The sequence below is a fragment of the Pinus tabuliformis genome, chromosome 6, assembly GCF_031772625.1.
Source record: "Pinus tabuliformis cultivar Carrire ecotype Pingquan chromosome 6, CPIR1, whole genome shotgun sequence".
Classification (NCBI taxonomy): Eukaryota; Viridiplantae; Streptophyta; class Pinopsida; order Pinales; family Pinaceae; genus Pinus; species Pinus tabuliformis.
The window spans coordinates 485,173,541-485,188,049 of record NC_142292.1 but is presented as its reverse complement, the minus strand read 5'-3'; the positions used below and the strand labels follow the sequence as shown (position 1 = coordinate 485,188,049).

The following is a 14,509-nucleotide window of genomic DNA, read 5'->3' as shown; positions in this document are numbered from 1 at the left end:
TGTGTCAAGCTCATTAAAAAATGAATTAAGGATTTTAGAGCACAGTTCCTTGTCTTGTGTCAAGCTCGTTAAAAAATGAATCAAGGTTTTTAGAGCACAGTTCCTTGTCTTGTGTCAAGCTCGTTAAAAAATGAATCAAGGTTTTTAGAGTAAAGTTTTTGTTAGGTAGCTTGTAGCGTAGTTATGAGCATAGTTCCTTATCTTGTGTCAAGCTCGTTTAAAAAATGAAACAAGGGTTTTGAGGATCGTTCTTTCCTTGTGTCAACCTCACTAAAAAATGAAACAACTCCCACAAGTCTTTCCAAGATCTTGAAAGTAAAGCTTCATTCCATACACCTCATTGAATGAAATGAAGCTTGGGGGGCATGTACCTCGTTTTGCGTCATTATGCTGGGGGCATGTGAACTTATAACAAGCATAGTTTTTCGTTTCAAGCTTGCATAAACATGAAACCAAATCCGAGCATAGTTCTTTTCCTGTGTCAAGCTCGTTAAAAAATGAAACAAATCCTCCTCTATTTGAGTCGAGAGTTTGACTAGACCTCATAGATGTTAGGTTGTATGTTTAGGTTAGTTATTTTAGTTTTTGCATAATTTTCTTACAGTTTTAGGTCGACTCTTTCAAATGATCTCATTCATGAACCTTCATTTCATCCAACTGGTTGAATGAAATGAAGCTGGGGGGCATGCACTCTAGCAGTTACGCTTAGGGGGCATCAAGCATAGTTTCTCTCTGTTTCAAGCTTGTGTAAAAAATGAAACTACTTTGAAGCATAGTTTTTCTCTGTTTCAAGCTTTTGTAAAAATGAAACCTATCTCGAGTCAATTTCAGTTATTTTCAAGACTCGTTAAACTCATGAAAATCTCGAGATTATTTTGCTATCTTTCATTCTCGTGAAACAAATGAAAATGCCGAGTTCTTTCCGTCTTTTCCTGCTCGTAAATTAAATTGAAAGTCGGCCATATGAGTACATTTTTTATCATCTTTTTCGAACTCATTAAAATTTATGAAAAAGTGAAAACCATGAGTACATTTTTATCCCTTTTTTGAACTCGTTAAAACTTACGAAAAAGTGAAACCTTGGAGTTCTCTTTTAAGCCCTTTTCAGACTCCTAAAAAATATGAAAAGATTGCCGAGCGTTTCTTTTACACTCGTTAAAACGGAATTAAAAGACGGTCTTCTTACAGCCCTTTTCTGACCGTAAAAACACGAAAAGGTTGTCGGATTTTTGTCGTTTCAAATTCAATACTGGAAATAAAATGACATGCCTCTGATCGCTTTTTACTTTTCAGGTCAAAGGCATTAATCATGAAAGTACTCCTTGGTCGCAAGATCAAGCGGTTCCCCCAGGTATTATTTTATACTTTTTCAGGCTTGAGGGACACAAATCTACGAAAAAGTTCAACTTGGAGTCTTCTTAAGTTTTTCAGACTCTCTAAAATTGAAAAACACCGAGTTTCTCCTATACTGGACTCGTTAAACATTTCACAGTAAAGGACCTGTTCAATTACAAACAGGAACGAACCACTCCTTCCTAGGGTTCGAATCAAAACTAGGTTGGACTCATCCGAAGGATGAGCTTATAATCAAGCATATGTTATCCTCCTCAAGCTTGTTAAAAAATAAAGAGGTACTTGCCAGAAATGGCGGGGGAAAAGAGAGAAGAATGAGCCTATTTGTTACCTTTTGTCTCAGAAGAAACTTTATTACCACTCTTGAACACGACACTTTTCATTCACCTGGGTTGGGAAATCCTTTACCTCACAGTTGATCAAACCACTTTGAAAGTCTTCAGCCGGGTTCCGGGGATTAACTTTGAGTCGTTTATCACCAAGCCATCTGTTGTGTCGTTATGTGTTCAAGAGGTCTGCAAGCAAAACTTTCATCTGCAAAATACTTGTCATCCATTTGACCATCCCTGAGTCAGTCCTTACAGCAACATTTCTTCAACTTGAACAATGATTTCGTGTTGCGGGCTTGCCTGCAACGAGTCGCTTTCTATCGACATCAGCACATTATCTAGAGAGATGACTTAGAAATCGTCAGTACCTTGAAGTCTGCATGCATCAATGGCAGGTTTCTCGCCTTTGACGTCAGTTTACATCATTGACTTTCGAAAATGCACATGCCCCCAGCATAATCCCCTCTTTGGATGGGATAGCTCCCTTATTGATGGGATAAGTTCCTCTTTGGTAGGAGTGCATGAACCATCTGGAGGCGCTCAATACACGTCGAACAACCTTCTAGAATGCTCTAGAAATGACCACAAGTGACTTTTTAAAGATGAAACTTGCGCATTTTAACCTTTACAGGGGGACGCACCTTCCCCTTTACATACAGAGAGTCCAAAGACGCAGCTTTTGTGAACATTGGGTGCATCCCCGCAGGTAAGGTTGAGAGAACCTGCGTCCCCAGAGATAAATACATTTAGAAAGACTTTCTTTCTTTTTTGGAGTTTGACATGGAGAGCAGAGGCATAAGACTTGCCTAAGAGGGTAGCATGACTGTTGATAGAGTCATCCTAACTGTAAATAGTCATGGTGACATTTTTTAGTGTAACACTGGCTCCAGATCAATTCGTGCACATAGAAGAGACAAGCATAATCATAGCATAAAACCTTGACAATTAATGTATGAATATACAAAAGACATCTAGTTGTACATAACTAAACTACTCATGCTAAAAGACATTGAATAAGCATACTAATGAATTATAGTACCAACACCACAGAGTAGATAGTACAATTGCAGTTCTATATTAATGTCGAAAGAGTGATTACAACTGTCGGTTGCATCAGCCTTCCCTTACCCCTCCATCTCCTCTCTCTCTCTCTCCCTTATTACCAACTTCTTATGCTTAGGTCTGAGACTCTACTCGACAATCAAGTAAGCTATCCTTTCAAATGATCTGACCCCTTTCACAATAGCCCTAGCTCTGCTTATGTAGCATGTGAGGTTAGGGTTGCCAAGTTTCTCCATGAGTTTCCTTAGGTAAAAGCAATGATGTTGCCATTCGTTTGAGCTCTTTCCCATTTGCCTACTTCTTGAGGATTAGAAATCCCCCAAATAGATCGAACTTTGATGTTTCCTTGCTTTTCTGAGTTGATTTAGAAGAGAATATAGGGATATTTCTTAGTCAATTCACTCCTTTGACCCTTAGATCCTCATTAGGGTTTACTAACGTTGTCCCCGAGGTAACAAGTAGAGTTACTTGGGTCACTAATGCTCCCTTAGGCTTGTAGAGAAGCTTTATAAAGTAGGTTGTCAGTGTATAGGTAGTGTTAGCTTGGAAACAAAGCTTGTGAACTTGGTCATTGCTTTAGTCATCATGTCTTTCCCCTCTGAGTTGATGAGGAGGTCATTTTACTGTATAACAAGTATCCATATTACAACATCGAAGCACTTTTGTATTAGGACAAGGAAGCCAAGTTGCAAGTTGGAGGAGAGGAGCTTATTGTTTGGAGGTATACATTTCGTGTACTATCATTTTGGATTAATAGATCTACATGTTCCTTTCATGTATATGCAATATGAATTATATTTTGCACTAGGACATGCTATTTTTGAACTAATAAGATCTATGCAGAAGGATTTTGTTGGTTGGTTTTGCATGTGTTCAAGTTCCTTCTTATTGGAAGAAGAATAAGGTTCTTCAAGTGGAAGCATGATTTTCTTGGCATTGGACTCAAAAGACTACACCAACCTATGAGGGTTAACGGTATTCATTCTTCATCCATTCCTTTACATCCTATTGCATGAGTGTTGAATGTATTTTCTTGTGTGGATAGGAACAAAGGGTTAGGCTTCTTGATTTTCTTATGGTCACACACTCACATCTAGGAAAATCATTCTCTGATCTACAGTGTTAAAAGTAGTTTGATTTCTCAGGCCAAATTTTCTCGTAACGGGTCTGGCGACTCCACTGAGAAGTCAACCCTAGATCTATTATATCTCCTCTTCGTATTTGCATTTTTTTATCTCCTATTGCTTTCATTGAATTCTTTATTGCTATATGGTTTAATTTGGATCCCCATTAGTTTTATTTACTTCAAATCTAAAGAGATTTTAAATCTAAATTTTTATTTTTATTTTTTACATAAGGGAATAATAGATCATGGGTTTTAAATTGAATTTTGGACTTTTATGTACATAAATTTATTGAATTAACCACAAATCTAAATTCCTCTCAAAATTTCACCCAAAAAAAAAACATTAAAAACAGACTCTGGATGAGGAAGTTATGGCCAATTGAACATAAGCTAGTCGATTTTTCTCCATTTTTGCCATCTTGTAGAGGCTTATAGAGTGAAGATTCCTATCTTCTCTTGGTATTGGTTAAACTCAGAGTTAAGATTTTTCTAGGTTACTAACTCTGTCAGAGCGAAGACAACCCAAGATTAGGTTTTTTTAGGCCTTCTATTCCAGATCTAGATCTGATCTTTCAGATCTGATCCTTCCTTGTCCTCCTGAGTGTTGAAATTTTGTTACACTCTTTCAGATTTGATATTTTTCTTTTAATTTGTTCTCTTTTGAGTGCTAGGGTCTTCCTTAAACCTTTGTTGTTAGGATTTTAACTCTGGTATCTTGAATCAGCTTTAAAGCTTCTGGATCTATGTATCAGTATTGTTACCAGTTGTGGATCTTGTCAGATCTAATCTCACTCCTTATTTGTGAAGTTGATCCATTTATTTGCCAATTTTTAAGGGTTTCTTTGATGCATTTCTTGTGATTTTTTTGGGGGTTCTTTTCCTTAAAAATTGGATCTATTTTTTAGATTTGTCTTTGTTTCTTTGTCTACAGTACTAGTCCAGTTTTAGACCTTTATTTAATTGTTGCACTTTTTGTTTTTTTGTTTACTCCTTGTTGAGTTTCATACCCAGTTTAAGTCATTGTTTTGCTTATTGTTGCTTGAATTTGGTGGTGTTTATTTTTCAATTGGTTGTGGCTATGAAATTTGTGACTTGAAAATTTGATTTGGGTGCATTTTTTTCATTCTTTATTTCAGATTCACATTTTGTCACTCCCATTCAATATTTTTTAGTCTTTCTGGTTATTAGGGTTTGATTTTGTCCATGTAGAACATTGTCTCTCATTGACACATTGTGCTAAATCCCTATATTTTTTGCATTGCCTCCCGCTTTCCACTTTTGACCTTTCTTGTTAAGTTTCTTGAGAGATTTTGATTGGCAATGACTCCAAGTTTTGACGTTTTTTTAGCGCTTTGTGTTCTAGCTTGGGGACCTTTTTAGCCTCTTTTCAGATTTTGTTTTTTGAATCTTCTTTTGGGTCTGGAATTTTATAAATTTGGGGGTTTCATTTTAGGATAAGTGAGAAGTGATTTTCATAGGAAATTTTTTTCTTTAGAAAAGTGAAAAGACACCTACCCTATTGTATTTGGCTTTCATCAAATTGAAAAGAGAATTGTGCATATAACTACATTAGGGTGTTACTAACAATAGCCCATCACACCATTTGTGTTCCACGTCACTATCCATCTGAGTAAATAACAACCACTAAAATAAATTATCTAATAAAATTCACTAGACTCATATTTTATTTTTATTGGTAGTACACCAACATTAGCTTAGGCTAGGGTTTTGGAGCTAGGTGTGTGAGTAAAATGCTCCAAGACCATAAAACCAACCTAACAGCCTACTATAGGGAGATTAAAAAATTATCCATAATCCCATGGTTAAAATCAGAGCACAACAAAAACTCGTTTGAGAGGTAGTTAGGCTTAGGTCATAGTGTAAGTGGTTCTCCTCAAGGCTACCCAACAACTCATGGTAGGGAATCTCGTGTCGATGAATAACTACCGAGAATCCTAAGATTTGTGTGCCCCCATGGGACAGAGGTAACTTAGTGGTCGTTCCTAAGAAAAACACCTTATTAGTGTTGGTTGTGGGAAACAACCATCCCTCTACCTTACCTTCCCCTCAAGTGCTTTTATTATGGAGTTGAGATCTCACAGGTATTAAGTTGATTGTCATCAAAAACAATATACTAGGACTAGTTTGCATGTGACTACCTTTTATGGCCTTTCTAGTGTTTGTTGTTTGGTCCAAGTCAGTAGTTTGGCCTTAGGGGTGTCTGTACTAACTTGATTTGGTTAACACACATTTATTCACCCAAGTTGAACCTAGTCACCATCAATGACATAGAATTCGGGGTCTACTTCTTGAGTGAGCTGAATTTTTGAATCCTTCTTGTAGGGTTCGTATTGGTACTTAAGACCCGGACCAACATCTAGTTGTGGAATATATTCCTAGTCCTCCTGGTAGTGACTTCATATCTTATATCGAGACACTTGTGGATGATTTTGTCTCTCCTGTTAATACACCTTTGACTAAACCATTAGGAACAGAGTTATTGTGGTTGAATCTAGATGGTTCGACACCTGCCTACATCAATAGTCATTTTCCTTCACTACCTATGGAGGAGGTCAATTCTCCTTTACCCTTTGTATCTGCCATTTTGGTTGTTATGATAAACACCACTAAGTGTGGTCGGATATACACCTCCTTCAATACCTCTCACGTCATCATGGGGCATACCACCAGTCAATTTTTTGATTCCCATAGGTTTTCCTAGTGTCTTGTGCCCATTCCTTCATCTATTCTAGCCATGGGTGTAAACCCTAGATAGCCTATATGATAGGGAATCTTTACTCGTAGTTTTTCTCAGCCTATTGTCCATGTTCCTCATATGGGCATAGTCAAATTCGGTAATGTGTGGGGGGGATCATCTATTGCTCCTAGCCAGCCTAGGGGAAACCTTGCTTTTAGTATTTCCTATGCTTGGTATAGTTCATTATTTAGAGGGGTGTCTTCCTCTAGTACTTTTCTTGGAGGGGCTAGTTTACCTGGGGTAAACCATGCCACTAACACCATGATTCCTATGAATTACCCTCCCTATGTTGGTGTTGTTGTGCATAAAGGTCCTTCTTTTATGTCAGGTACAACCTCACTAGAATCCATTCTCTTGGGGGTCCTTTGCTCTCTGGGGGAATTTACCCTAGGGGGAAAACACCTTACACTAGTCATATTTTCCCATATCCTCAATTTAATGGAATGCATTATAACCATGGTATAGAGACTGTTACTCAAAAACAGGGTTGATCCAGGTGGATATTGTGGTAACATACCTATTCCACCTAGACCCTCCAGTCAATTTCATTTGTTTCCTTGTTTATTTCAGCATTTACTATTTTTAGCAGTATTTTGGGTCCTGAACTTCCGGAGCAATTTTGACCCCCTAAACAACGTTTTTTTGAGGTCTATTGCAGGCCCATAATTGTAGACAGGGGTCCACAGAAAAACATGTAGTACCTACATAGACCTTTCCAATAAGGTTTCGTATGCGCCAAACGAAGATAATATGACCAAGTTATGACCCTGGGAAGTTGGTTGCCCAACTAACCCCAATTAGGCCCACAAAATATTGGCGTTACATCTCCTGGGGTTAGGGTTTTCGTTGTTTAGGGTTTTTCCATGTTTTTCAATAATAAATAGGCCCTTGAGCCTCATTGTAACATAGTTCAGTTGGCATGTAGCCACCACATCTCTTCTTAAAGATAAGCTACCATCGCTCGAGCTATCTTATTTCCATTTTGTTTGTAATCATAGTTCAGTATTTTTCTATTAATGAAATGAAGTGTTTTTCTACTACATCTCTATATTTATGATTATATCTATAATTTTTTTCATTCCTTTTAAGTTTGGATCAAGGGTATGGGGGGACCTCATGGTTTGTCAGGGGGTTCTTCCTCCTATGACCAATTCAGTCAACAACATAATCCTTTCTTATCTTCTCTTGATCTTCTGAATTTACTTAAGATAAATGAATGACCCCATCCATCATGATCCTTGGTGGCCACCCATGCCTATAAGGTTACCATATGATATCCCTAAGTTTGAAGGGAAGCCTGGAGAGAACCCATCAACACATATCACCACCTACAATCTTTGGTGCTCATCAAACTCTTTGGTGGATGATTTAATTAGATTGGGTTTGTTTCAACCAACGTTGACTAGATATAATGGTAAATGGTATATTGAATTGGACACGACATATTTTAGTGACTTTTCTTCTTTGGCTATGACATTTTTGACCCATTTTCAATTACCTATGAGATACAACATTGATTCTGACCTCTTGTCCAACTTTAAGCAAGAAAATTCTAGTACTCTAATCTCTGATCATATTCATGAGTGGTAATGACATAAGAGGTTTATTCGAAGGAAGCTCCCCAATGAGATTCTTTATAAATGTTTCATTTGATTTTTGTTACCTCCCATAGCTAAGGATGTCTCTATGTTCAGGGTTTTTACTGTGGAACAAACTATATTAGCTTTCTAACAACTATATTTGATTTACTCTCAGTCGGGCACACTTTGTGATGTAATTCCTAATGCTCCACGTCCTTCTACCGAACCACCCAAGCCTACCCTAGGACCACACTTTGATGGTGTGATTGGTTCTGTATTCGACTCTATGAGCTAATTTTCTGCCCAACTAGGGAAATTTATTTTTACATTGCAAGCCCCAGCAAGTGTGTTTGGCTTTGAAAAGGCACCCTCTTCCGAGCAACTTGTCGATGTTCTCATGGTGAAGTCCAAAACACCCACAAACACTCATCAACTTGGCAGTAAAAAGAACAAAAATAAAAAACAAAATAATAAACTTGTTGATGAGACTTAACCAAAGCCATCTAATCAGGGTGGGGGCACAAGTGAATGATGTTGTAAGATCAAGTTCCCTTGTAATATTTGTCTAGGTGAGCATTTGACTCATGAGCACCCTTGAATAGATGAACTCCACCGACTTCTTACACCACCACATGCTATTTACAAGCCAATTGTCTTGACTCATCCATTCCCTACACAACCTCAACAACAAATGATTTCCCAAGCTCCTCAACCTCCGCAAGGGGGCAATGAGTGACCATATTTTCATCCTTCCAATAATACGTCTTTTCTTATGTGCCAAGAGCAAGTTAATGTGACCACACGAGCTAAGTCTTACGATACTCCTGAGTCGAGTTCTTCCTCTAAGGACTCAACCACCTCAATTACTTCCATTGGACCTCTCACGCTCGATAAGCCTATGGAGCTATTCTATCGCCCACCTAAGGGTGTCGTTTGTAATTCAATACACAATTCATCGGCACGGGCTTCCCAACACTATAGTATTGTCTAGGATTTAGCCCAATACCCTTGTTCCATGTCTACATTGGAGGTTTTACAGAGTTGCCATCAACAACAAAAAGCCTCAGCTCTGCAAAGCCTTTCTTACTGTGATAGTGGGGATGGATTCCTCATAGTTTAGTCTCATTACTTTTAATGTTGGTGCTCCTTGTTATTGTAGCCTTTAACCCCATACAGAAATTACCTGCATACGATTCTAAAACACAGAAAATAAACAATGAGAGAGCGTAATGCATAAAACACATATACACAGAGATTTTCCCCTGGATCGCAAAACCGAGACTACCAGCTTGATTTTTCATTATGTTCCTTTCAATGTTACAATACATATTTATACATGCCGAAGCATCGAATACCATGGACCGAAAACCATCGCGTCCAAAACCATGTGCGAAAAACGTGCACAAAACCATAGGTAGGTCTGCCCAACCTAATATGGGGTCCAAAACCAAAAATTTTCGGGGTGCTGCCCCAGACCCAATAGAGTGGGGTTACCTGCACCCCTTAAACCCCCTTGTGACCCCCCCCCCCCCCCCCCCCCCGGCCCTCTACGCAATCAACGCAACGAAGGGGGGGCTCCGCCCCCCTTCTAACCCCCCGGTTAACTACATGGGCTAGTCGTGGAAAGAATATAACACAACCCAACATTCTCCCACTTGTTGTTTTCTTTCCACAAGGGGCCACAAGAGAGCTTAGTCATTTATCCATCCCTACAATGCCCATTGTTTCTCTACACCAAGAGAACTTCTCAGAGCTCACAGATTTTGTCAATGCATCTGCAGTATTCTTCAAAGTGTCCACCTTTACCAGCAACACTTTTTTGTCTTCTATCATTTCCCTCACAAAGTGATACTGAACATCAATGTGCTTTGTCTTTGAATGATATGCAGGGTTCTTTGCCAAGAAAATTGTACTTTGGCTGTCACAGTCTATCCTTATAGCTCCCTGTACTAACCCCATACTTGAACACAACCTCTACAACCAAACTGGTTCCTTGCTTGCATGAGTGGCTACCATGTATTCTACCTCTGTAGTTGATAGTGCCACTACAGATTGTTTCTTACTCATCCAACTGACTACACCTCCAAATGGGTTAAACACATACCCACTTGTAGATCTTCCTTGATCCAGATCTCCAGCCCAATCTGCATCAACAAAGCCACAAATATCCAACACTCTGTCCAATCCTGGTCTTCCTTAGTAGCACAAACCATAATCACTAGTGCCATGCATATACCTGAAAACCCACTTCACTGTTGTCCAGTGCTCCTTCCCTGGTTTTGAAATAAACCTGCTCAATACTCCCACTGCATGTGCAATGTCTGGTCTAGTACATACCATCGCATACATCAGGCTACCGATTTTACTTGCATATGGAACATGATACATGTCCTCTTCCTCTTCTTATGTCTTGGGACATTATTCAGCAGATAACTTTAAACCTACAGTAATAGGAACCTTAACCGGTTTACTATCCTGCATATTAAACCTCTGAAATATTGTCTCGACATACTTCCTCTGGTTTAGCCATAGCTTCCTCTTTTTCCGATTTCTTTTAATTTCCATGCCCAAAATATAGTTTGCAGCACCAAGATCATTCATGTCGAATTTGGGGGACAAATGGGTCTTCAAATCTTGGATAATTTCTTTGTCATTTCCAACCAGCAACATATCATCCACATACAAGACCAGATAAATAACATAGTCACCAATTAATTTAAAATACACACAGTGATCTGCTTTGCTTCTGGTGTGTTATCACTCAGGTTGTTCCCTTTGACTCCTAAGGGAATACGGCCGAGGTAACCACAGATCAATCTTTGGATCACAGGTCCTAGCCTACCTGCAATCAGAGAGGGCTCTCTCTTTAGGATTTAGCTTTGTTTCGATAATGTTTTAGGCTAGCTATGATGTACTGAATTTTGTTTAAAGTTTTGGTTGAATGATGCCTTCTAGTAGCTAAAATGTGATATTCAGGATCTTCAGTCCATTGGGCAATGGAGTCTGTGATTATGTGTTGTTTGAGGAATTGAGTGAGAGTGATGAAACAGCAGGGCCATGTAGGTACTCATGAAACAAACTTCAAATTGTGGAATATGGATTATTTCCAGTCAGTGAGAAGGCAACTAAGAATCTTTCACCAAGCTGGTGATGTGGAGGAATGAAATATTGATCAGGAGCAAATTAGAATTCATGAACAGTATTTACTATGAAAGATTTAGTATGAAGGTGAGCAATTAAGAATTACACATTCATAACTATCTCTGAAGAAAACATTCATAGCAGCATAGATTGAGTTTAGGGTGTTCAATGAACAAATCCTGAACTATTCTTTTTCTCTACTGCTAAACATATGAAACATACAATATAAGTGGATTATGAAAGAGCGGAATACATAAAAAACATGGTTCAGAAAACTTATTGTGACATGAAATAGCGTAGGAATCCTGTAGCAGCAAGCAAGCACACCACAACACTTCAAACAACTCAGAACTTCAGAAATTCCATTAGCTTCCTGTATTGAAAGTCTGAAATTACAGCATAGCTTCTCCAGAAGAAAAATCAACAACCCCAATAAGTTTATGCGTGGGGATATATATACAATCGTTTTACAAAATATCTTAACGATGAGTCATTTGCTCAATAACTGTCTTTACCAACTTTCAAAAATAGCAGATACAATAGTTATTGCTACTTTAAATGGACAATGAATGACTTTTCAGCTCTGTCAGAAATTTTTTGACTTTTGGAGGCAACTGGGTCGGTTGGGCGCTTCGTATTGATTCTGAGTAATACACCCTTTATTGCTTTGTCGTGGTGCGGCTATCTCAGCCCCGTCATCTGCATCTGTTGGCATCTGCTTTGGTGGTCAAACTTGATTGCTGAGTTGGCCCTTTCAATTGCTTTCCCAGTCAGAGCGAATATATCAATTTTTTGAAAATGCTGACTTGTGACAGAAGTACAAAAATATGGTGAACAACCTGTTTCTTCACAGCAGTGTTTGTATCATGCCCGTCCACCATTCCTGAGTAGGCAATTGGTGTCTTAAGATTATGCCTAAGGTTTCATCTGCCTCAGTATATTTGTAGTAGTTTGGAGGCACTTCAAACAGATGTCTAATCTCATTCACAATAAAAAACAAATTCTCTAGTTTGTCATAGAGACTTTGCCCAGATGGAGGCCCTGTTTCCTCTGGGGCACTTGCTGCTGCAGTGATCTGATTTGTAGCATATGTATTTACCCTCTTGGCATAGTTTTCATGGGATAGTAATCTTCCTGCATTGGTTACTAAGCTGGGAAGGCCTCTGTTATGTAATGTTGTAATTTTCTCAATGAATTTGTTCACCTCTGTCTGCATTTCTTGACACCTTCTATCCAATGTTTGTACATAATTTCTCAAAGTGAGCACCCTCTTCACTAGTAAAATGGTATCAGTTCTATTAGTGATACCTATTGCTGCCAGCTGAGGGCCAGTGCGATTGTTAAGGACATTGATCATCCTATTGGCTATCTCAGGCATATTGCCTAGAGATGCCCTTGCTCTTTGACTTTCTTTTTGGGCCCTGCCTATGAGATCCATATGCTCATGGATGGTTTCAATATATTGCCACTGGTCTGTTATAGATTGGCCAATATTGGCCCACAGGATCTTCTTAATTTCAACTACAACTTTATCAAGAGAGAGCTCTTTCTCCAGTTCCTTTATTTTCTTCTCAAGAGCCCTTACCTCTCTTGTTTTTTCAGCTACACTTTGCTTGGATTTATCATACTTTTCTTCAATGGCAGCCAGTTTATCCTTGGTCTCCTGCAGTTCAGCCATCTGTGCTTCTAAGGCTTCCAGCTCCTTCATCATGTTCTGCATGCTTAGGCTGGGTCCCTGATCTGGTGCTGTTGCTGGCGCTGATGTTGAAGGGCCTGCCTCTGATGTTTGTCCTGTGGGAGGACCTGCTGTAGTAGTAGAAAGTGGCACACCTTCAGTAGATGCAGATGTCTGTGCTGGCTGCATTGGTGCCTCACTTTGTCTTGATTTTAGTGCCACCTCTAGTGCACTCTCTGTTTCCATCAATCTCTTGTATAAACTCAGGAGTAAAGCAACTACATCCTGATCCTTCTTTTGCTCTGCCACCTCTCCAGTTTGAGGGTGAAGGGTAGCTGGCAGCTTGATATGCTTTCTCATAGCTGCTACATCTTCATCTCTTTTCTTTAACAGTGCCTGCACACCCTTGGGGTCCTTTGGATCATGACCCAATTCTATAATGATCTCTTCTAAGGACTTGATTCTGTTGTCCTTGGCTTGAGATGATGCCTTCTCCAATTCCAGTTGAGCAGCAGTGTTGTGTAGAGAATTTTGTAATTGGTGTGCCAGTAGGGTCTTATCAGCTAATGTGGAATATATCATTTCCCCGGTTTGCCTGTGTAGCTCAATCTGATCCAAGGGGTGGATGTCTTTGGCAAAAATTTCCAGATTAGTTCTGATATAATCGGCAGCTGTTTGAGGTTGCTGCATGGTAGGCCTGAAATGACTAAGAGTCATTTTTTGTTCTTGAATGTCATAAGCAGACATTAATCTCTGCTGATTAGTTGGTGCCATTTTCAAGAGATGGTTGTAGATTTGGTGTTTGAGGGGCTCATTCCTTTTCTTGATATCTATGAACTGCTGCTTGATGCTAGAGTCTGCCTTAGATTTCTGCCTTGAAGAGCTCACCTCTGCCCCATGTGGGATGTCCTGTCCTTGCTGTAAGGAACTGGCCGATGTTTCAATGCTAGGAGGGGGCATAGTATCAGTTGGTCTTTCTGGTAGTTCCTCCTCTGAAAAAGGGTTCAACCTCTGTCTTTTTTCTCCTTGCTGGTCCGTAGAGGTAGTAAGAGGAGTGTCCTCTTGCCTATCCCTTTTCCTTGTTCTTTCCTCATTAGCAGGTGTTTGTAAAACTGAGGATTCAACTGTTACCTCCTGCCTTGGAGGGATTGACTCATGTGTTTGCTGTTCTGTGGAGGCAGGTTCCTTGGCTGTACTTTCCTGCTGCTCTACTTGCTGCTCCACATTTGGAGGTGACTCTTCTTGCTGCACTGTTTTGCCTTTAGCCATGTCTGTTGCTGGGTCAGTTGTTTTGGCAGGCTGCTGGGGAACGGTGGATGAAGAAGCAGCTTCTCCAAGATGCCGAGAGCCTGAAGACCAAACCTGTCCAAAATATTCCAAGTCAACTGCCTTTTCTAAAGTTTTAATGGCTTTCTCTGCTATTTCTTCTTCAGTATAATCTTGCACTAATGTGCCTTCCTTCCACTCTAATTGATTAGCATATTA

General features: G+C 39.4%; 1 pseudogene; it reads right to left on the bottom strand.

The window, feature by feature from the left end:
• Positions 1–14,293, bottom strand: part of LOC149259404 (uncharacterized) — an 84,451-nt pseudogene extending 70,158 nt beyond the window's left edge.
• Positions 14,294–14,509: the final 216 nt, after the last annotated feature.